Here is a 23,086-nt window from a genome sequence, read left to right on the forward strand (position 1 = left end):
TTTCACGTTTTCTCATTCCCAATCTACTGACAATATAATGCCTGTTGTCAGAAATGTAAGGAGTAACGATTTTGATATAATATGACTTGTCCGAATACTTATCGATAAAAATTCATTCGTCATGTCATTTTTTCACCCAATTTATGTAACAGACAATACAATCAATAGAACCTTAGAAGCTTGAAGCAGAAGAAGTTTGTCTCTCCGGAAATTTTCAGATAATTAATGAATTTGGTATATATATGGTTTTCCAATAAGAGCTGTTATTTTAAATAGCCCGCTATTTCGGTAGATGTTACTTTTGAAGCTGTCATTTTTTGACATTTGACAAGTAGAAAATACGCCATTAATAAAAATGGAACGATACACGCTTCAACAACGCATTGACATTATTTAAATTCACTTGAGTGAATCAAATGCACATCATCTTGAGTGATGAGGCCCATTTCCACCTCGGTGGCTTCATCAACAAGCAAAATTGTCGCATCTGGGGCTCGGAAAACCCAAGAGTTATTGTTGAAAAGCCTCTCTATCCTCAACGTGTGACTGTTTGGTACGGTTTATGGTCCGGCGGAGTCATTGGGCCTTACTTTTTCGAAAATGAGGCTGAGCAACAGTTACGGTGAGTGGATTGCGCTATCGAGAGATGATTAATGATTTTTTATGGCCGGAATTGGATGGTATTGATCTGGACAACGTTTACTTTCAACAAGACAGCGCTACGTGCCACACAAGCAACGAAACCATTGATCTTTTACGATTGAATATCAAAATAACATCTCTTATTGGAAAACCCTGTATGTTTGTAGGCATCGCGGCGAAAGTTGAATCGAACACAGCACTCACGTACACAGTTCAATTGCTTGCGTACAGCAAATTTGTAAAAAGTTTATTTAAAAACATTAAAATAAAACATTCGATTGTTTCAGTTTTCTTAGAACTATTAGAAAATTGTCTCTCTTTTCGATCAAGTGATGAGAGAACCTTTTAAATACCCGCCCGCCACTTGACATCATTTTCACATAGAAAAATGTGGACATTCGGAAATAACGATATCGATATGAAGTAATGCGTACGATCGATTATTAATATGAGAGTATGGAATGTATCGGAAATCTCCTATCCTCATCCTATTTTCCTCTTCCTCTTCCCTTCCTTTAACACCAAATTAATTTTAAGATTATTTTACAAGCATTGATTATTCGCCTGAAACACTCATCCACATTGAAAAATTTCCTGATAAAAGATACATGACGCCAACAGGACTCGAACCCGTGTCCCTTCGATTTCCGGTCGACAGCTCTGACCACTGAGCTATGGCGGCTTATCTCTTACCCGCGAAATGATTCTTTTTATAATAATTATTGCTTGTAAAATAATTGTTACCCTTTGTGCTATGCATAAAAAATCTTGTCTTAAAAAAAAAAAAACATTAGTTTACCAAATAAATAATAATTAATATTTGACAAGTTCAAGTATTTCACCTAAAAATGTAGACAATTTGTCTCGACGCCATCTAGTGAGAGAGTTAGCACTTACAATGCCTTTCTCATATAAAATAAAGTTGGTTGTTTTCAGGTGAAAAAATGTAACAAGCAGTAATTGTTGAATGAAACACTAGTATATATTGAATTATTTCGCGGATAAGAGATAAGCCGCCATAGCTCAGTGGTCAGAGCTGTCGACCGGAAATCGAAGGGACACGGGTTCGAGTCCCGTTGGCGTCATGTATCTTTTATCAGGAGATTTTTCAATGTAGATATTATATAAAAGCTGTTTGTTTCTTACAAAATAAATAAATAAATAACGCAAGGATGATGAAAGCTTAATAAATAGTCGTTTTTCTTTTATATATTCATCTAACTGACGTGTACCCGGCTTTGCTGGGTGTTATCTTTTAGAGTTATACCTATTACCACTATACCATTTTAGAGTTATACCTATTACCACTATACCTTTTTAGAGTTATTCCTATTACCACTATACCTTTTTAGAGTTATACCTATTACCACTATACCTTTTTAGAGTTATACCTATTACCACTATACCTTTTTAGAGTTATACCTATTACCACTATACCTTTTTAGAGTTATACCTATTACCACTATACCTTTTTAGAGTTATACCTATTACCACTATACCTTTTTAGAGTTATACCTATTACCACTATACCTTTTTAGAGTTATACCTATTACCACTGTAGACTTTTCTGTAGACCTTTTTAAGATATTGGTACATTATTTTAAGGTATCTCAAGAGGTTTAGCCAGCGTTATATACTATAAAATATTTTTTTACGACTCGATTACATAACATAATCGTATATAGCTTCTGGAAGAAATTCTCTAAATGATAGTGAAAACCTTATTAAAATCCGTAACGCAGTTTAGAAGAAATAAGCGCACAAACAGACAGACGCGGATAGCGACATTAATTTAGTATAATTTATCTATTTATTATTAAACGCCCTAATGGGCTTTTACACACTACAAAGTTTAATAGTAAAGTATCACAGTTATTATAAATTCTACAAAATTAAAACAATAAAGGAAACATAATACAACGAAAAAATATTAAATGTTACAACAAAAGCATATAATAAAATAAAATACATTACACAGTAAAAATGACAAGAAGTCTCACATAAATAGATATTCAAAATAAAAATAAAATATATTGCGGAAATTATAGATGTCTATTTGTGTCTCGATATATAAAAGAATTGAAATAAACAATATATTGATTATTTTTAAGATGAAATATATCTCCCAGATTAGAGTATTTATTTCTGAGACAGTGAAGTCTTGGAATCGGGGAATTTTGATAAGACAGTGTCCTGGTGTTGTAAAAATAAAGGGTAGTAAATTTCGGCAAGATCTTTTGGGTATGTGGATGCTGATTAATTGGAGTAACTCAGGACAGTCAATTTTGTAATGAAGTATTTTATATAGTACTATTAAATCTGTGTTTATTCTTCTTTCTGAAGGTTTTAATAGGGACAATTTATCTTGTAAGTAGTTATAATCAATGTTTTCTACAGGAATATTCAATTTATAGTTTATATACTTCAGGAACTTATGTTGAATCTTTTCAATGTTATCGGAATAAATATTGTAAAAGGGAGACCATAGCGTAGAGTTATACTCTAGTTGGCATCTAACAAGGGTTTTGTACAACATGATAAATGTGCCTAAATTATTGAAGTCTTTTGAAACTCTCAAAACAAATCCAAGAGTCTTAAGAGCCTTATTGATAATGCTATTAATATGATACACAAAAGTTAGTTTGCTATCGAACAATATACCTAGGTCAATAATAGAGATTTATGCCGTCTGCCAATCGATCAAACAGACAGACACGGATAGCGACTTTATTTTATACTATTTAGAGTTAATCATACGTACATACTTGCTGTCTCCATTTCGCTAACAACAATGCAGTAAGTAAAGTATATTTAATTAAATTAATATTTGAGTAACTTGAAAGTATGTTGCCTCTTGTATGCTGATGATGCGGTGCTGATTGCTAATAGTATGGATGATCTGCAGTCTCTCGTGTCTGGGATGAACGAAGTATGCATGAAGAATGAGTTAATGATGAATGTAAGTAAGTCTAAAGTAATGGTGTTTGAAAGAGAGAGTACGAAAACAGTGTGCAATATAGCTATGAATGAGGAATACTTGGAGCAGGTGGATGAGTATGTGTATTTAGGAAGCATGTTTACGAGAGATGGGAAGGCTGACAGAGATATTGAAAGAAGAGTAAATGCAGGTAACTCCATTAATGGAGGACTGAACGCAGTTGGCGCTAACAAAAAATTGTCCAAAGAAGCGAAGTTAGCAGTCCACAATGGAGTGCTGGTACCTACCCTGATGTATGGAAGTGAGGAATGGAACTGGCAAAGACAGGATGAAAGTAGATTGAATGCTGTTGAAATGAGATCCCTGAGGCGTGTGTGTGGTAAAACCATGTATGATCGTGTGAGGAATGTGGAGATCCGCAAAGAGTGCAAGGCTGATGTAAGCGTAATGAGTAAGATCAAGAAAGGGACGCTTAGATGGTTTGGGCATGTAGAGCGAATGAGCGAAGAAAGGAGTGTAAGGAGAATATACGATGCAAATGTGAATGGTAGCAGAAGACGGGGACGCCCGAGAAAGACATGGCACGACCAAGTGAATCAGAAACTTGAGTCGGGCCATGTAAAGAGTCAGAACAATAGAAGAGTATGTATGAGACGATGTATGAAAGTGAATGAGGCAAGGAGTGTGTGCCAAGACCGAGTTGTTCGGCGGTCCGTTATCTCTGCCTACCCCTACGGGGAAACGGCGTGATGGTTAGTTAGTTAGTTAGTTAATATTTAAATAAATTAAATATGTAGTGCTTATCACCAGTTTAATAATGCGCAGCGTGGGTGAATCCAAAGTCACCCTTATTTTCTTTACAGCGTGGGGTGAACTTTGCGTAGGTACCTTATTCAGTCACGTATATTCAAAACTTTTATACATTTGCAAAGCTGTAACGTAAAAACAATTGTGTTGTGGAGGTAATATAATCATAGCACGTTCAAAGGCAGATTTATCAGTAGATCCTTATTTTGCGACTTTTTAAGGAAAGCGTTTATGCGTAAGTGCGTTTTATTTTATTTTTATTTATAAATGGTTATTTGTTTTAAGGGCCACCTTAATAGCGAAAGCACTATAAAAAACCTTTTTAACTTTGTAACCTTTTTTTCAATACTTTAGGATAATTTTTTACAGTAGCTATTTATAATATTTACCTAAGTATAATTTTTATTTTTATTTAGATTTGAAACCCCGCAAGTGGGGTGTGTTGTGAGGCTAAAAGTTGTGAGGAGGGGAAGGAGATGGGGAGAGTAAGGTGGGGAAGATATTCAGATCGGGTCACCAATCACGGCCAAAGCCATTTCAGAACACGTTTCATTTTTGATGATGATCTTACACCAGGACGATACTGAGTCCGTTTACAGGAGAGTTTAAGCGGATTACGAATAATTTGAAGAGTTTCTTCATAAATTAGCAACCCTCATTTTACTCCATGCACATCTTCATGATTGTTGATTTCGTCATCTTCAAGTTTGTTAATTTCCAATTCTTCGTGTATATTGACTGTAGGTTGTGTTGGTGTTACTTCATATTTAGGAATTCCTCATCTTCATGTTTGTTGATTTCATCATCTTCATGTTGTTGACAATCTTCATTGTTTACCTCATCTTAATGTTTGTTGTCTGTAGGTTGTGTTGGTCTTACTTTATATTGTTTTATGATTTCCTCATCTTCATGTTTTTGACTATGTTTGTTAATTTCCATTTCTTCGTGTTTGTTGACTGTAGGTTGTGTTGGTGTAACTTCATATTGTTTTATGATTTCCTCATCTTCATGTTTGCTGACTATCTTTGTTAATTTAAATTTATTCGTGTTTGTTGACTTTAGGTTGTGTTGGTGTTACTTCAAATTGTTTTAGGCATTCCTCATCTTCATGTTTGCTGACTATCTTTGTGAATTTACATTTATTCGTGTTTTATGATTTCCTCATCCTCATATTTATTCGTATTTGTTGACTGTAAGTTGTGTTGGTGTTACTTCATATTGTTTTTTGATTTCTTCATCTAATATCTTATTTCAATTAAAATAAGATTTTTTACTGCCCTAGGCGGCCTAAGCGTTCAGAAAATCAATAATAATCAGTGACCGCAGTCGTCCCAATAAGAAATAGTCGATATTTATTGTTGGCGTTCTATTGGCGACCGCAGAGAAATAGAGCGCGTGACTGTTTGTTTGATCGCCCGATTACATCGCGGTCTATCGGATACATTCAGCTGCATTCATGGATGAACATCGACGAATCTGAAATAGACAATAAACTAACTTAACTAAATAATGGTATGGTACTAACTACTGAAATAGACAATAAGCTAACTTAACTAACTAACAGCAGGTATAGGCAGAGGGTATGAGACCGACACACAAATCTGTCTTTGCATACGCTCCTTGTCTCATTTACTTGTCTCATAATAATACTCTTGATATGGCCCTATTCAAGTATTTTTTTAACTTGATCGTGCCACGTCTTCTTTGAGCATCGCCGACTTCTTCTTTCGTTCACTTCGAATTACAAAAGATACATCCCTTCATTAAAAAAAAATAAATAAGACATCAAATAAAATTGATAACAGGAAGCTTTACTAATCCATCATATATAAAAATACACTCGTACAGTGAGCTCTGGAATTATGAAATTTTACCCAGTTTTTCGGTCACCGAAGCTATTTTCACTGTTTTTGGTTATTCCATACTTTGCAAGTGCTGAACAAGAAAAAAAACTGAATCTAGTAGTTACTATTATTAAACAGGCATGAAAAAAGCTTAGAAAAGGGTTGTAATGATGAATGAATAGATGATGTATTTCTGTAGTATTTTTTTCATAGCCGCTTAGGTACATGATGAAATTACACAGGCGGAAATTTTACGTATCATATCATAATTACACTACCTAAATTACACATGGAATAAATATCACGTGAAAGTCATTTTACGTACTCAAATTCGCATGAAAATTAGTTTTTTTTTCAATACAAAACTTATCTAGCACACAATTTAAACAAATATACCTTTTTTAACAGTTTGGCACGCGCGGGAATTTGACGCATCATAATTACACTACCTTAATTACACATGAAAGAATTTCACTTGGATGTCATTTTTTCGTTCTAAAATTACACGTGTTTTTTTCTCAATACGAAACTTACTTAACGCACAATAAAACTAATACACATAAACGTACCTATAATAGAATTTGTAATGTTTTTTTTTAAATTTTAATTTTGGCTTTCACCCATCAAGGGTAATAGCCATATAAACTTTATATTTTCTCTTAAAATTAGTCACATTTTTTTAGAGTAAATAAACATACAGACGTTTCTAGAAGAGTGACTAGCATACAGTACAGATCTAGTATAGTGATAGTAAATATCACAAAATTAAAAAAAAATAATCAAGTAGTTCTTAAAGCTACTTACAAAAAATTTACATTTTATAGCAAAATTGCCCAACAAAAATGAATTCTCGTGTTTAATTTGAATTGGTGAGTAGCGCCATTATAGTAAGCTATGAAATTAAACGATGTTTTATTTGTATTTGTAGTACCTACCTAATAATAAACTCAAATAGCATAATAGATAGTTACCTACTAAACTTCATACACAAAACAAACGAAAAAAAATAGAAATAAAACACACCTACATAAATACTCACACCTGTTCAGACATCAATGCAGCTGACTGTTCTGTCTAACTAACCGTGGAAACATGCGTCTGGTTTTCATAACCAGGAAAGTAAATAGCCGTAACGTTCAGGTACTTTAAGGTTAAACGCAACGCTCGTTGTATTCTACGTGTTCACAGATGGCGTTAATTAATTAATTTTGTTTAAATACGCTTTTGCAAGGTATTGCTTTACAGTATTAAGACAAATTATTTGTTTGCGCCCTCATATACGCAATATGAATATGAATAAATAGTTTTGTCCATATAAAAACTCAATTCTATCGAGAAAGGCATACAAATACAATATTGGTTTGAATCATCGGTAAAATATTGTATTTGTGTGCCTTTCTCGAAAGAATTAAGTCTTTAAACGAACAAAACTATTGATTCATATTCATATTGCGTATATACGGGCGCAAACAAATGATTTGTCTTAATATTTTAAAGCAATACCTTGCAAAAGCGTATTTAAACAAAATTAATTAATTAACGCCATCTGTGAACACGTAGAATACAACGAGCGTTGCGTTTAACCTTAACTACAAACACGCCATGGTATTAGTTTAATCGTAGATCTACCAGGCTCTCTCAGTAACTAACTAATAGTGAGGTTAATTAATTACTAGTTATTATAAACGATATAGCACGTAGACAAAGATCTGCATAATATTTTTTTTTACACCAGTTCCACAAATATCAGCTTTGGGAGCGATACGTGGAACGTCTTTTCAAAGAAAAAAGAGGATGAAGTTCTGGTAATTAAAAGGTTCAAGGGTATCTGAGGATCCAGGCGACTGGTCGAGAGAGTTCGGCTGGGTAGATCAGAGGGTCTCCAACGATTATTTGTGTGGTTGCTGTTATATAACAAACTAGCTGACGTGTACTCGGTGGTGTTCTAAGACTTTTCTCTACTTTTTATAAATATAATGAGCATTTTTATGTATATAAACCTTCCAGAAGAAATTCTCTAAATGATTGTGAAAACCCTACCAAAATCCGTTGTATATTTTAGAAGAATTAAGCGCACAAACCGACATGCGCGGATGGCGACCTTATTTTATATTATTTATTAGAGATAATTGATTTATTCCGCTTTATGTCGATTCCTTACCGGTCCATAATGGGGCGGGTAGAGGAGTCTGCCCACATAACCGGAGCATACCATGACCGTGCTATGACCGAGCCACGAATTACGCGATTGCTTAATTGGTTGCTTCGTTCCTTTCCTATAATTCGCGGGGCTAACAAAGACTGATGATTTTTTCATGAAATTATGTATCGCCTCGGAAGGATATTATGCATTTTTTCTTAGGTACACTTCAATGCAACAGTCACAGTAAATAGAATTGGTACCTTGGTTATTGGTAACACATAACATAACAAGAAGATCTTCAAATGAAGGATAATTAATAAAGTGTTTGTAAAAAATACGTAATATATGATGCAAAGTTTCGATTATTTTTGTGTATACTTGCGCGAAACAAAAATTTGGCGACATGCTCCTTTCTTCGCGGTGTGTGCGGAAGATGCAAACATGCCTATAAAACTCACACACAACCTCTTTACATTGCGCAAAAACTAATAATTTAAATAATATTAAAGAAATCATTTTTATATTCATTTGAACTCATTTTCAAAGAATTTAAAGTCAGAAAATTAAATACTCTTTTCCTGTATCACGCAACCTTACAAGTTTACAAAGATGATATCCTAAACAAAACCGTACCATTCAAAAACACAGCAAATCTCAGGCAAAAATACATGTTACCAATTCCGATTTGTAAAAAAACTTTGGGTCAGCAAAACTACAAATACTTAGGAACAAATTTCTTCAATAAATTGCCAGAAAATATAAGATCACTAAATGATAGTTTCAAAGAATTCAAACACACAATAAAAAAATACTGAAAACCTAAACTAAATAAAAATAACTTAAATAAGATAAAGAAAAAAAAAAAAAAAACAAAAACCAAAAATTTAAAAAATAAAATAAATCTAAGAAACTAAACAAATAATACCTCATCCCATACACACAAGCAATTGCTTATTATGGGAGAACATTGAAAAATAATAAATATTAATAATATCATAGTATCTTTTATCTTATTACTTGTGAAATATTTATATACATGTATATCATACATTGTAAAAAATTTTCTTTCTTAAATATATATAATTTTAAAAAAATGTGTGCGGACGATGTGCGGCCGCACACCCGCACACCTTAGAGAGAACGTTGCCCGCCCTCCCAAATTGTATTATTCACTTCAAACGCTTATGAATGCACTATTTTGTAATGAAACATGTACACCGTAAACAGAAATCTCGTTTCCTTTTGGACTGAGTTTTCATAACATGAGTGGAATGTCGCAATTTCGTCGTCTTAAGGCGCCCCATCGCCCGGTGCCTGTTTATGGGAAAGGTTATATTGAAATACCAGTTAGAATCAGTTTCCATCGACTATGGCCATTAGGGCAAAGTAATGGTACATTACCATTTATTATTTCTAACAGCTGCTGTACCTACCTCGTACATGTCATTAATAGGTAGGTACTGTCACTACTATCAGTAACGCATTGTTTCTTGTTCACCTTGTGATTTGTAGTCAGTTACAAAGTAGTGTATAAATAATTTTGCGGTTTTTTGGATCACATAATGTACCTGCTGTTACGAGCCAATGAAGATACGAACCTTAAAAAGGTAAATATTCGGGATCGCAAATGCGATTTTATTTTCATCCCATACAATGAAAGCGAATTTTAATTTTACATAATTAAAATACTAAAATTAAAAATTTCCCAAATGCAGTCAGTTTCCTTTTATAGTGATTAAGGTGAATCAAAAGGTTTTATTTAAAAAAAATCGTATTAAGCGATCATCTTTTAGATTTATATCAGCGATCCCGAATTTTTTTTTTAATTTTCTTATTTATTTTATTGCCGAACCCGGTCGTTTATTGACATCAATGGTTATTTACAAATCGTGTGCGCTACCCGACTCTCTAGACAATATCTGTTCTGAGCCGGGTAACAGTATCATAACATATATTTTTTAAACAAATCGGGTCTTAATAAAAAATATAAAAGAATACATAAAATAATCTAGATATAAATTATTATCATATGTATAGAGTAAAGTTATCCTTAAAAATAAAAATAAGTAAGAAAAATACTTTAGCAATTGCATTTGAAACATTAGAAACAGCATTAGAATATATTATTTTTACGAAAAATTGATTTTAATTATATTTTTGTGATTCACTTAGTTAGTGTATTATGTTTATTTTTATTTGAAGTTTCTAAAGATTTTTTTTTCTTGTTTCAGGTGAGGTGAAAACCCAAACTGTTTTAATGCTGATCATTCTACTTCAGGTAAAATAATAAATAGTTATTACTAGTTACTGCAGCGGCTTTTGCAATTTTCTCTCTTTGAGATTTTTAGGTGCGCCGCAGGTATCGACTTAACATGAATACTACAAGAACCTACCCCTCCAGCACAAATTTAAGGGGAAAAAAACTGTAATATTGTTGGGTTGATTTCGATGAAATTACTCAAGCTTCAAATTATAAACAGAAATGTTATATTTTATATCAAAATTTCGAAAAACAAATAACCACTTTCATATTTTTTAATTCGTTTTACCAATTTGTAAATATTAGTTATCATCGTCTCCTGTAAAGTTTTCATTTTGTGGCTTGATGGGTTTTAACGTACCACAGTAGATATATTTTATTTACGTTCGATTTTGTTTGCTCGATCTCTTTTACTATTTTGTATTACTTAATTGTCGACTGCAGGGCAAATATGAACCCATTGAACTCGAAAAAACGAGGAGAAAGCTGATTGCAGGTGAATAGTACCTGACCCAGGGAATATTTTCACAAAACTCCCCTCTCCTCCCTCGCTTGCTTCCCTCCTCTGCGCCCCGTCAATCATCGAACATTTAGAGTTCTATTTTTTTTAAATAATAATAATAATGATTTATTGTCTTCTTCTTTAACATATAGACATAATGATATCCTCACTGGGATCTCCCGTGCTGAGGATTTAATTTACATATTATAATGTAATTATGAGAAATTAATATTACAACAAAGTAACATATGAATTTAATTATAAACATATATCATGTACTATAATTTTTTTTAATAATTTTAAAATTAGTAAGATAGTGTTTTTTGTATAGTTCAATTAAGTAGATTCGGTTTTAGTCTGTGTTTGATATCAGTATATTTTCTATTTCAGATCTCCCTATATTAAGTATCCAGCTTTTTATTTGAGATGTAAATGTTATAATGTTGAGGTTTTATTAAAGTCATTATTCTTGTAATCCTGTAGTCTTCAATCATTGAAACTTTAGGGTTCTATTAAAGTCATTATGTTTCCTAAATTAAAACATATACCAAAAAAAATTCCACCAATGAACTAGTTTATAAAACGACCTAAAACTATATTACAAAACTTTTTGATATCTCTAATAGTTTGCCCAATAATAATCAGATTTTTTTTGGAAAGTTTTGTTTACAAATGATTTTTTTTTTGTCCTAAAGAATATATGAAAATTTATTTTTCGGAATAACTTTATTGAGTTAAACCTCAAATTGTAACATTTAATTATTGAAGACAATATTAGCGATTTCTAAACGAAAATCTGAAACAGAAAAATCAGAAAAGGATACGGTCACATCTAGGACACAAACCCAGGACCCTTGTCTTCCCGGGACACCGCTCCCTATGGGACCCTATCCCCCTCGGTCACTTTTAACTGTATCATACTTCGAATAAGAACTACCAACATTGTCTGTCCTAGATGTGACCGTATCCTTTTCTGATTTTTCTGTTTCAGATTTTCGTTTAGAAATCGCTAATATTGTCTTCAAAATGCTTCAACCAAAATATTTGTCAAATGTAATAAGATTTAAAACGGTGTATAACATTACTTACCTTTACCCTTCATACTCGTCGAAATCCGTCGTAATCCTTGCGCCATAGCCTGCTTAAAACATAAGGTATAAAATAAATTAATAACTAATATCTAAGTGTTACTGGAATGGGCAAACGGAATACGATCGTTCCACGATGTATGGGGGACCCTATTGACCCCCTTTGGGTGAATCGTAAGTTTTACCTCCACATCCGTCTTAATCCTTGCGCCATAGCCTGGTTAAAACATAAGGTATAAAATAAATTAGTAACTAATATCTAAGTGTTACTGGAATGGGCAAACGGAATACGATCGTTCCACGATCTATGGGGGACCCTATTGACCCCCCTTTGGGTGATACGTAAGTTTTAACTTCACGTAAGTAAGGGTTAAAGGAAAAATACAATTAAGTTTATAAAAGGTAAACATTCGATATTATATAAGTTTTCTTATAGGTACACCTTCCGATGTTCTCGTATTAAGGCGATGCACTACGTCGTGTAATATTTTAAATTGAGCTGCTATCAATAATAACCCTTACGTACATGGCGATAAGGTTTAAATTCCCGCTTAATACCATCCGCCTGTTTTGATCTATGCAAGAAAAAAACATGGCCAAAAAGTGCCTTTTATTTTATTTTGTGGATGTTCAGGCATAAATATTTAATATTTTTCCGATCATTTTATAAATAACTTAATTTGCCACATTATACAATAAAATCATAACCGAAAATGGATTCGTATGTATGAGATTTTGAACTTTAAAGCAGTTTTCATAGGCCTTATACATTATTTTTTTCTGGGCTTATGAAAAGACTTATCTAAAAAATACTCCATTATTTCAAAGGTCAAGATGTATTCTATTCGCAGTATTTAATTAAAGCATCTGAAACATTTCTAGGCCACCAAATTTTCAAACCAAAAACACATGATTTTGCATTACTACGTATGGCATCGCCTTAATAATTATTATTTATTTTTCGGAATGACTTTATTGAGTAAAACCTCAAATTGTAATATTTAAATATTGAAGCCAATATTAGTGATTTCTACACGAAAATCTGAAACAGAAAACTTTTCTGATTTTTCTGTTTCAGATTTTCGTTTAGAAATCACTTATATTGTCTTCAATATTTAAGCCTTAATAATTCTTGTTATTATAAATGCGTACTACATAATTGCAATGAAAGGTTTTTCGTACCAGAGCTAATTATTCCTAAAGAATTTCTCCTGTGACGACTCGATTTTGATCGTAATGACAAGGTATTGTTGTAACATCATACCGGTACCAGTACCACCTACCTTGTTATTATAAGGTAATTTCGTGAGAATGTTCATCTTTACTCTCGGTTTTAATTTTTAATTACTAGCCTATGAGAATTTTTTAGTTATTCGTAATCATTTCTGCTTTCGACTTCGATTGTTACGAAAAATTAATTGCCTAGATTATCGAACAGATTATAAACTCATCACCCGGTGCTGTAACAGTTGAATGGGTGGTCTAGTCAACTACTGACACTCGTTATAAATTATTCTAATAATAATAATAATAATAATAATTGGATAATTTGTAGAGCGCCGTTTTTGTGAAAAATCACCTCAAGGGCGCTGTACAATTTATTTCCTAGGATCTACATTTGTTATTTAGAAATGATACCAAAACATACTTACCTGGCAAGTCACTTCCAACAAACACACTTATATTAAAAAGTTTATGCTTATAAAAGATAGAACTGCACGCAGAGGAAAATATATCAAAAAAACACTGGTCGTCGCATGATCTTAAGTCTGCTATAGTTTTTATTTTCTACTAATGAAGGTCTGATTATAAATCTCAAAATATGAGTTTTTATGAGAGCGAAATTGAATAAATTGTCAGTTTAATTTCTTTCTAAGAACGAGAAATAGTAATAATAATAATTGTATAATTTATATAACGCCGTTTTTTAAAAAATCACCTTAAGGCGATGCACTACGTAGTAATTTAAAATCATGTGGTTTAAGTTTGAAAATTTGGTCGTCTAGAAATGTTTCAGATGCTTTAATTAAATACTGCGAGTAGAATACATCTTGGCCTTTGAAATAATTGAGTATTTTTTAGAAAAATCTTTTTATAAGCCCAGAAAAAAATAATGTATAGGGCCTATGAAAACTGCTTTAAAGTTCAAAATCTCCTACTTACGAACCCATTTTCGGTTATTATTTTATTGTTTAATGTGGCAAATTAAGTTATTTATAAAATGATCGAAAAACATTTAAATATTTGTGCCTGAACATCCACAAAATAAAATAAAATGCACTTTTTGGCCATGTTTTTTTCTTGCATAAATCAAAACAGGCGGATGGTGTGAAGCGGGAATTTAAGCCTTATCGCCATCTACGTAAGGTGTGTTATTGATAGCGGCTCGATTCAAAATATTACACGACGTAGTGCATCGCCTTAAGGGCGAGTAATGTAACAACTTTTAAACGGTGAATTAAAATTGTAAGGATATCTGCAAATTCTCAAGTTTTGGGGGAACATAAAAAACAGTTCAGCGAGTAAGCGTATCTTGTTATCTCAGTCACGCCCGTTATGTAGAATGTAGTATTCGACGCAAATACTAAAACGCCGCTCGCTATCATTTGTTTCTTTCACACGCACATATTTGTTGAATGTCTATCTTTGTCATGCATGAACAGCGTTTGAATTAAGAATTTACTGGACACAAGAGTGTTTCTTACTCACATTTTATATTGAGTTTGTGAGACAATAACTAGGCTAGATGTATTATAACGTCATTGAATGGCGGCCATTATTTTATATAGTTAAGATCTTACTTTGACAACAGCCGTGCGAAGTTTGTGCGAAGGGTTTGCTTTAGTTCACAGCTTTTCCGGCTTTTGTCTGCGATTAAATAGTGTATATTGCGTGTTATTAGTTGGCGATGAGCCTGGGATTTTGGGGAATTTGGACCGAGAAGATGATCCTAGATCAGGCTTAGGTAGGTACTTCAGAACTCACACCACACGAAGAAAAGGGATTAAATGTTTAGAATAGATTATATTCCGAATCTCTTATAATAAATGGTAGATAATAATCTTTCTGGGCGTCTTCGACTTCCTCCGTCCACGTGTTCGTCATATATTCTTAATTTGTTCATCAATCCGTACTAAATATCCAAAATAACATTTTATGTGTCAAGCCTTACTCCTAAGTCACTAGTATAAATCTTAGATGGAATCAGTAGTAGTAGTATTTATTATTTGAGTATTTCTCAAAAAAAGTGTACATTTGGGGAAAATAAAGTGTGCCTACAAACAGTTCAAAAATTTCACATGTTTTTAATTAATCATACAAAAAAAATATGCACCATTTTGTAGAATAAATATTAGGCTTTAAAATATCGAAAAATAAACATTACAATCGTATTAATTCGCAAATATTTTAAATTTTTTAAAAATATCGATTTTTACCTTCCATAAAAAATAAAATTGCCACCCTACCCACCTCATTTGTTTATACTTCATAAAATGCGATAATAACGTTATAAAATGTGATTTTTTGTAAGTTTTAGGGTCTTAATTAAATGTAGTTTCTGTAAAAAGGTAATTTTCTATGGGGTTTCATAATAAATTAATAATTTATGCACAAAAAACAAAGTGAGACATCACCATTTACTTTTTAGTAACTACTCTTTAGTTACGTTTTATTAGTACTTCCACCGTAATTTTTTAACCCATTTGTAAAATTTAACATGGGCAACACTAGCCTCTTTCTGATTAATTGTTGGTCTGACTTATCCGCCATAACATTAATTGTTAAAATCAGTAATAACGTGTTTCTTTAGTGGGACCACTATTTCGTAACAGAAAATATTTTAGCCTTTTTTCACAAAACGGTAAGTCTTTTTCTACTCATCTTCTTGTAACATGTGCGGTACGAACATTGCTAAGCTTACATATTAACACTTTTAAATCTTATCAAACCATTGACTTTTTATAACATAAATTCTTATTACAATTTCGTAACGTTTGTTATGAATTTCGTAACGTAACGAAAAAGTTCAATGTAAAGCTGAGTGTACACAGTTACAACTTGTATTTATTGTAAGTGTGTCTAGCATTTTTATGAAAGTCTTGAGAGTGATGTGGAGTGAAATGTGGAGTGACTATCTTAAAAACGAAAAACTGGAAAATATACATACAAAAAAGAAAGTGGTTTGTAAGGGCCTTATCTCTAAATCTCTATCACTAAATGACTATATTCATGCGCCAAAGCGGAGTGATAAACCAAAGACTGAAAAACTGACCAAATGTGTCTCGGAAAGATTTCAATTATTATAAAGATGAGGAAGAAATTTATAAAACGCTAATGGATAGTGATTCAAACTAAATAATTGTATGTTATTAAATTTTTAATAGTTTAAACAGTCCCTGTTCTTTAATTTCTTAAGATTTGTTGAATATTGTGTTAGGTACTTCAATTTGGGAGCTGATAATTTGATTAAAAAACATTTATTTATACTCCCTTGTTTTTTTTAAACCCCTTTGGTATTACAAAATACAAATATTTGGGTCGTGAGTTTATGTATGTTTGTAGTATGTACAATAAATAAAAAAGTAAAGGATAATTACTTACATTTAAAAAAGACGACAACTAATTAAATTGAATAATTAATAAAAAAAGTAAAATAAAATTTGCCATTGTGTAAACAAGCCTTATGTTTACTATTTAGTTACGTCTTATGACTATTTCGTAACACTATTTCGTAACTACATTTTCGTTACGTACATTTATTTTGAGAAATACTCATTTAATGAATATATTTGTACAGCACCCTTGACGTGATTTTTCACAAAAACGGCGCTATATAAATTAGCCAAATATTATTATTATTATTTCTCAATCTTGTTCTTTACGAAAGCATAATGAAGCTTGCGAGCATCAGCCTTGCATTATTTCAGCTTTATAAATGTTTGGCGCGGGGGGGGGGGGGGGGGGGTGACAGGCGACCTATGGTTTTTAGTGTACACCCCCCCCCTCCCTTCCATTTCCGATGAAACCCTAGCCACTTATAGCAACCCTAAACATTTTATAAACACACTGTCACTGTCATTTCTACTGCCTTCAGTATACTTCATCCTTTCTTTGCCAATTCATTGCCTTCCTGCCGCACATCAGGGTTGGTATTAACACTCTATTGCGGACTGCAAGCCTCGCTTCATTTGACTTTCGTTACATATACGATTTCTATTAATTAATTGACTTTCCATATATAAACGCTTTAAAGTCAGCGTGAGCAATTTTTTTAATCTTAACACCATAAATTGTAAACACAGATAGTACATAATTAGTTGTAATATTAATTACTAACTGACGTGTACCCGTTTCTGTAGGCTTTTTTAAGATATACAATTCCGTAGTACATTATTTCGATGTATCCCATAAGGTTTAGCCAGCATCAGCGATGTAAGCGCCCGAAAATATTTTTTTTACGACTTGATTACAAAATATCTACTTTTCTCTACTTTCTATAAATATAATATGCATGTATTATAAATATAAACCTTCCGGAAGAAATTCTCTAAATGATAGTGAAAACCCTATCAAAATCCGTTGCGTAGTTCAGAAGACTTCAGACAGAAGCAAAACGCACAAACAGACAGACGTTGAAAGCGACTTTATTTTATACTATTTAGAGATTATGTTTCTAACATATTTTTCTACTTATACAGGGTGTATCGGCAAGTACCCGACAAACTTTAATCAGCTATTCCTCAGCACATTTGGAGTAAAAAATGTTATGGGCGCTTTGCTGTCCGGTAACATTTTTTTTCCATTAAAAACAAAAAATAAATAAAAAAATCCACACTCCGTCACTGTCATTTGCATTGAATCTCGTGTTCAACAGCTGTTATTAGCAAGTGTGTCAAAAAGTGTCCTCGCTCTTTCGTACACACTAAATAATAATAGTTAAAAATGAGACGAATGGTGCCGTGCCATTTCGTTGTGATTGTAAAAGTACATTATTCAACGAAACTCGAACAAAATATTGCCAGATGGGTTTTCAAACTTTGTCAAAGGATAAAACATTGGTGACATGTGGTGAAAATATGAATTATAAATTTTTTATTGAAAAAAAATGTTACCGGACAGCAAAGTGTCCATAACATTTTTTACTCCAAATGTGCTAAGGAATAGCTGGTTAAAGTTTGTCGGGTACGTGCCGATACACCCTGTATAGAAATTGTGTTCGTTTCAAAGTCAATTTTGCACACAGCCCGTAAAATAATGTAAGCTTAAAGCTGTATATGGCCGGGAAAGCTGAATAAAAGCTCTCAAAATAAACTTAGTTAGAATAAATTCAACGATGCGTGAGAACTGAAAAACTCTTATTGGATTTGGTTAGCACAGTTACGATAAAAGTAAAAGCAACACGCATCTGTGAACTGGAAAAGCAGTAGGTTGGTTGGGTTGGTACTAGCTGGTACTTTTAGCCACTAGCAATGTGTCTGTGGGCGTAAAACCGTAAATATGTTTAGAACAGCCCACGTCGCGTGGTTTACGCTTCGAGCAGAATCTCGTTTTTCACGGACAGATTGTGTGTACAAGCGTACGCGATGGATATTTCACATCGAATTTTGTAATATTCTCAAAATTTTCAATTAAATTGACGTTATTTATATGTTTGATTTCCTCTTATACCAGCTATTAAACTTTTTGGGTAAATACTAGATAATTTACATGCAATCATCAGATCTTAATGCCATTCTGCTATATTGATTATCAATGTCTGTGTTAATAAAAATGTTAATGTTCGTTTGTTCAAAATCTTGAATCTCCGAAAATCCTTAACCGATTGCTTTGAAATTTTTTACACAACGTTGCATTCGAATACGCGTGTGTTTTTATATATCTTTATTATATTTATGTCACCTGTGACAGGTAAAAACATGCTTTGTGTAAACAGCGCCATCTATTGTTTTATTGTGTGTCTATCTGCCCAGACAGACTATGCCACTGCAACGGGTGGCGGGGTACAGCTAGTTTGAAATATTTTTTAAAGTTAACTTCGCACAGGTGGTACTGAGGAAAATAATTTCCCTCATCTCCTATGTCATCTTTTTGGATGCTGTTTAGAGGGTATTTGAGGAGAGGAAGCAAGCCGGTAAATCGTTCCACAGCCGAGCTGTTGTATTCAAGAACGAGTCGTAGAAGCGACCCGTTCTCATGTTCTAAATTTCAACCATCTGCATAATATGTTAGCCGTGCATTTGACGTTTTTCCCGACTATGCACCGGTGCCGAAGGGATCACTGACGCTAATTCCTCGGAGCATCTTCCATTGCAATACCGGTAGAACAAGAAGAGCATTCCTAACTGACGCCTGTGCTCAAAGGATTGCAATCCGTTTTTTAAGAGAGGGGAATCAATCAAAAGGACCGCCCGTTTCTGCACAGTCAAGGTTTTTTTAATTTCAGGTATTTTGAAAATCCAGACCAGAGGGGGCTGCCAATTTCAACATTGTGGTGCACTTGCGATTTTGTACAGGGTCAGTAGTTGTGTACTATTAAAGTATCTGCTGGCTCTGTACAGTACACCCAAATTCTGAGGGCTAACTGGATTCTGACTTCGATGGAGCCCCCGTACCTGAGCTGGTAACATAAAGTAACACCAAGCATATCAATGGAAGGCATGTTGGGAAGATTGTTTCCGTTAAAGAAGACTAGATTGTCATTTCGATCTGTATTTCGTTGTTATTTTATTATTCCATTTTGGGCCAGTTATATTTCACAGAATCAAAATAATAACAACTGAATAGAAGTCTCACAACTTGAAAATAAAGTTTGGAATTTGGTGAATTGTCAAATTCTGTGAAACAATCTGTCGTAATAAAGCTTCAGATTTATCGCGTAATTTTAATATTTGAAAGATGAAAAAGTATTTTAATCAGGAAAAGCCTTTGAACAAGGTTTTATAAGATGAATACGGATCGAATATTATAATAATAACATGACGAGTTTTTACTGACAAGAATACTATCAACTTCTTGATTGTTATATCCATGCATCAATAGTATGTGTTATATATTCGCCTCTGTTCACTTACTTCAGATCGCATTGTTGTAAATCTGTTGTTTTATATTTAGTGTGGCCATTAATAATACAGCTTCTCGGGATATAAACAGGAAACTCTTTGCATATTATTATAAGAACGCACGCGTCCGTTCTCCATTGTCTTGACTCGCAAACCGCACTGTCTTCTTCTTTGATCATTGGTTACTAGCTGTACCCCGCCACGCGTTACTGTTGCTCAGTCTGTGTACAGATAGACAAAAAAATAGAGAATTTTGCTATTATGTATTAACAGATCGGGCTGTTTTTACCTGTCACATGTGACATCTATTTAATATAGGTATATAAAAACACACGCGTATTCGAATGCAAAGTTGTGTCAACATTTCAAAGCAATCGGCGAAGAACTTTTGGAGACTTAAAGATTTTGAACAAACGAACATTTACATTTTTTAACTGTGGAAAATATGCGAGTTCTAAACAATGCCTGTACATATTGTCGAAGGTATCCTACATCTCTGCAGTCTGCCAAAAGAAAAACTTACTAATGAACTATTTTTATAATCACAAAATGTCATCGGCAATAAATGTCAATTTTAGAAGCACCAAGATATAATCACAAAACTAAAAACATTTGAGAGTGGGGTGTGTTCAAAGCTGGACGCCAGAGGTCTTGAAAATATGCATTTTAAGGCGATGCACTACGTCGTGTAATGTTTTAAATTGAGCAACTATCAATAACAACCCTTACGTAGATGGTGATTAGCGTAGAAGTTTAAATTCCCGCTTAACACCATCCGCCTGTTTTGATTTATGCAAGAAAAAAAAAGGCCAAAAAGTGCCTTTTATTTTATTTTGTGGATGTTCACGCATACATATTTTTTTTCGATCATTTTATAAATAACTTAATTTGCCACATTAAGTAAGTAGGAGATATTGAACTTTAAAGCAGTTTTCATAGGCCTTATACATTATTTTTTCTGGGCTTATAAAAAGACTTATCTAAAAAACACTCGTTTATCAAAGGCCAAGATGTATTATACTCGCAGTATTTAATTAATGCATCTAAAACATTTCTAGGCGACCAAATTTTCAAACCAAAAACACATGATTTTGCATTATTACGTATGGCATCGCTCGTTAACGCTCGTTCACACGCCTAATTATATCATTATATAAAGTGTCAAATCTAATTATTTTTGGTTTTACATCATAGTTTTTCATCACTCATACTTTATTCTTGCCACAAATGTTAAAATTATTCGTAACTAAATTAAGACAAAGACGGATGACATTTTTATTACTCTTGACTGATGGATTCAGAAAATAATTTATTTTTTAACTTATAATTGTGTAAAACGCTTTGCGATTTAATCGTAGCGATTGTTAACATTTTATTAATCAATTAACGCCAAAAAGTTTCAACTGTCTGTAGTTATGAAGCCGAAAAGAGTAGGAAGGAGATGTGGTAGTGGAAGATTTGAAAGTGCCTGGCTATTCAGCTCTAGTCACCAAATGCCGCTAAAGCCATTTCAATTATGAATGGTTGACTTTCTTTCAACAGGCGATATTGAGAGTACCTACCCTTTTTACATGAATACCGCACAAGATTTTTTATTGCGGGCACAATGCACCACTAACACAATCACCAGGAACAAGATTACATGGAGATGAATGATGTACTTGCCGAACGTCACAGCGGTGCTGCCAAGGTCTGTTATATATGTGAAGATATTGTGTCAGCGCTTAATTAGCAGCAGACACAAACCTGGATGGATGACGAACCTCTTGCTGGCACTGTTGGTGGACGCGGTGCGCTCTTTCGCTGCAGCAGCTTGTCCAGTTTCCTCACCACCTAGGATTCTTGCTGCAGAGTCTCCATTTTCTATCTTCATATCACATGTTTATGTACTTCATTTTATTTAACTTAATTTCACTTATTTTTGTAATATTTATATTTTTGTAATATCTGATATCAACTGTAAAACGCCCCTGAGGTGATCTCACAAAAGCGGCGCTATACAAATTGTCAAATAAATAAATAATAAATAGAGTCCTAACTGTTCGGATCCAGTAGGACTAAGACATCCGCAATTGAGGAATGTACTAGGACTACTAAGTCAAAGGTAAAAAATTTCGGGGACCATTTAGTTTTTCAATTGCTCGTATCTATATGAGTATTGGTAATAAAATTCATATATTTCATTGTTAAAAATCTACGTTGAACATAAGTTATAGTGTTCTATGTTTTAAACTATGTATTTTGTTGAACTGCAACACTCTTTTAAATTAAATACATATGTTTAAATTATCGGACGGAAGGTTTTCCACTGACTTAGTATTTCTGTATAAAATTCAAAATTATTTGATAATCCTGAATTGCTTTCATTGATATGCTTTCGGATCCCACTGCGTAATACTAGAAGTCGGGATTTATTTAAGTGCAAATATTCTAGGACTAACTACCGATCGTATTGAATTGACTAACTACCAAACGTACCAGAATTGCTTACATTGATAAGCTTTCGGATTCCGCTACGTAATACTTGTCGGGATTTATTTAAGTGCAAATATTCTAGGACTAACTACCAAACGTATTCCTCACCGTCCAGGATAGAGGGAAATAATCCGAGTCAGTGGACATTAAGTTACGTATTATAAATAATGTATAATTTATACTATTCGTATGTACAAGCCCTTAAAAAGGGCGCTAGTAAATAAGTAAAGACCAGAAGCGTAACAAATTTTGACGTAAAGTTTAACAGCAAAAAAAATTATCAATAATACGAAATATGTGAAATTGGGTAAAGAATTTGTTGAATTT

General features: G+C 33.1%; 1 protein-coding gene across 4 annotated transcripts in view; it reads left to right on the forward strand.

Moving 5' to 3' along the window:
• The window catches only part of LOC149411248 (uncharacterized), a 309,091-nt gene that overhangs the window by 98,799 nt on the left and 187,206 nt on the right, over nucleotides 1–23,086 (forward strand). The window lies entirely within an intron of this gene.

Source organism: Hesperophylax consimilis, chromosome 26 (assembly GCF_061612785.1).
Source record: "Hesperophylax consimilis isolate HC1 chromosome 26, BYU_Hcon_1.0, whole genome shotgun sequence".
NCBI lineage: Eukaryota > Metazoa > Arthropoda > Insecta > Trichoptera > Limnephilidae > Hesperophylax > Hesperophylax consimilis.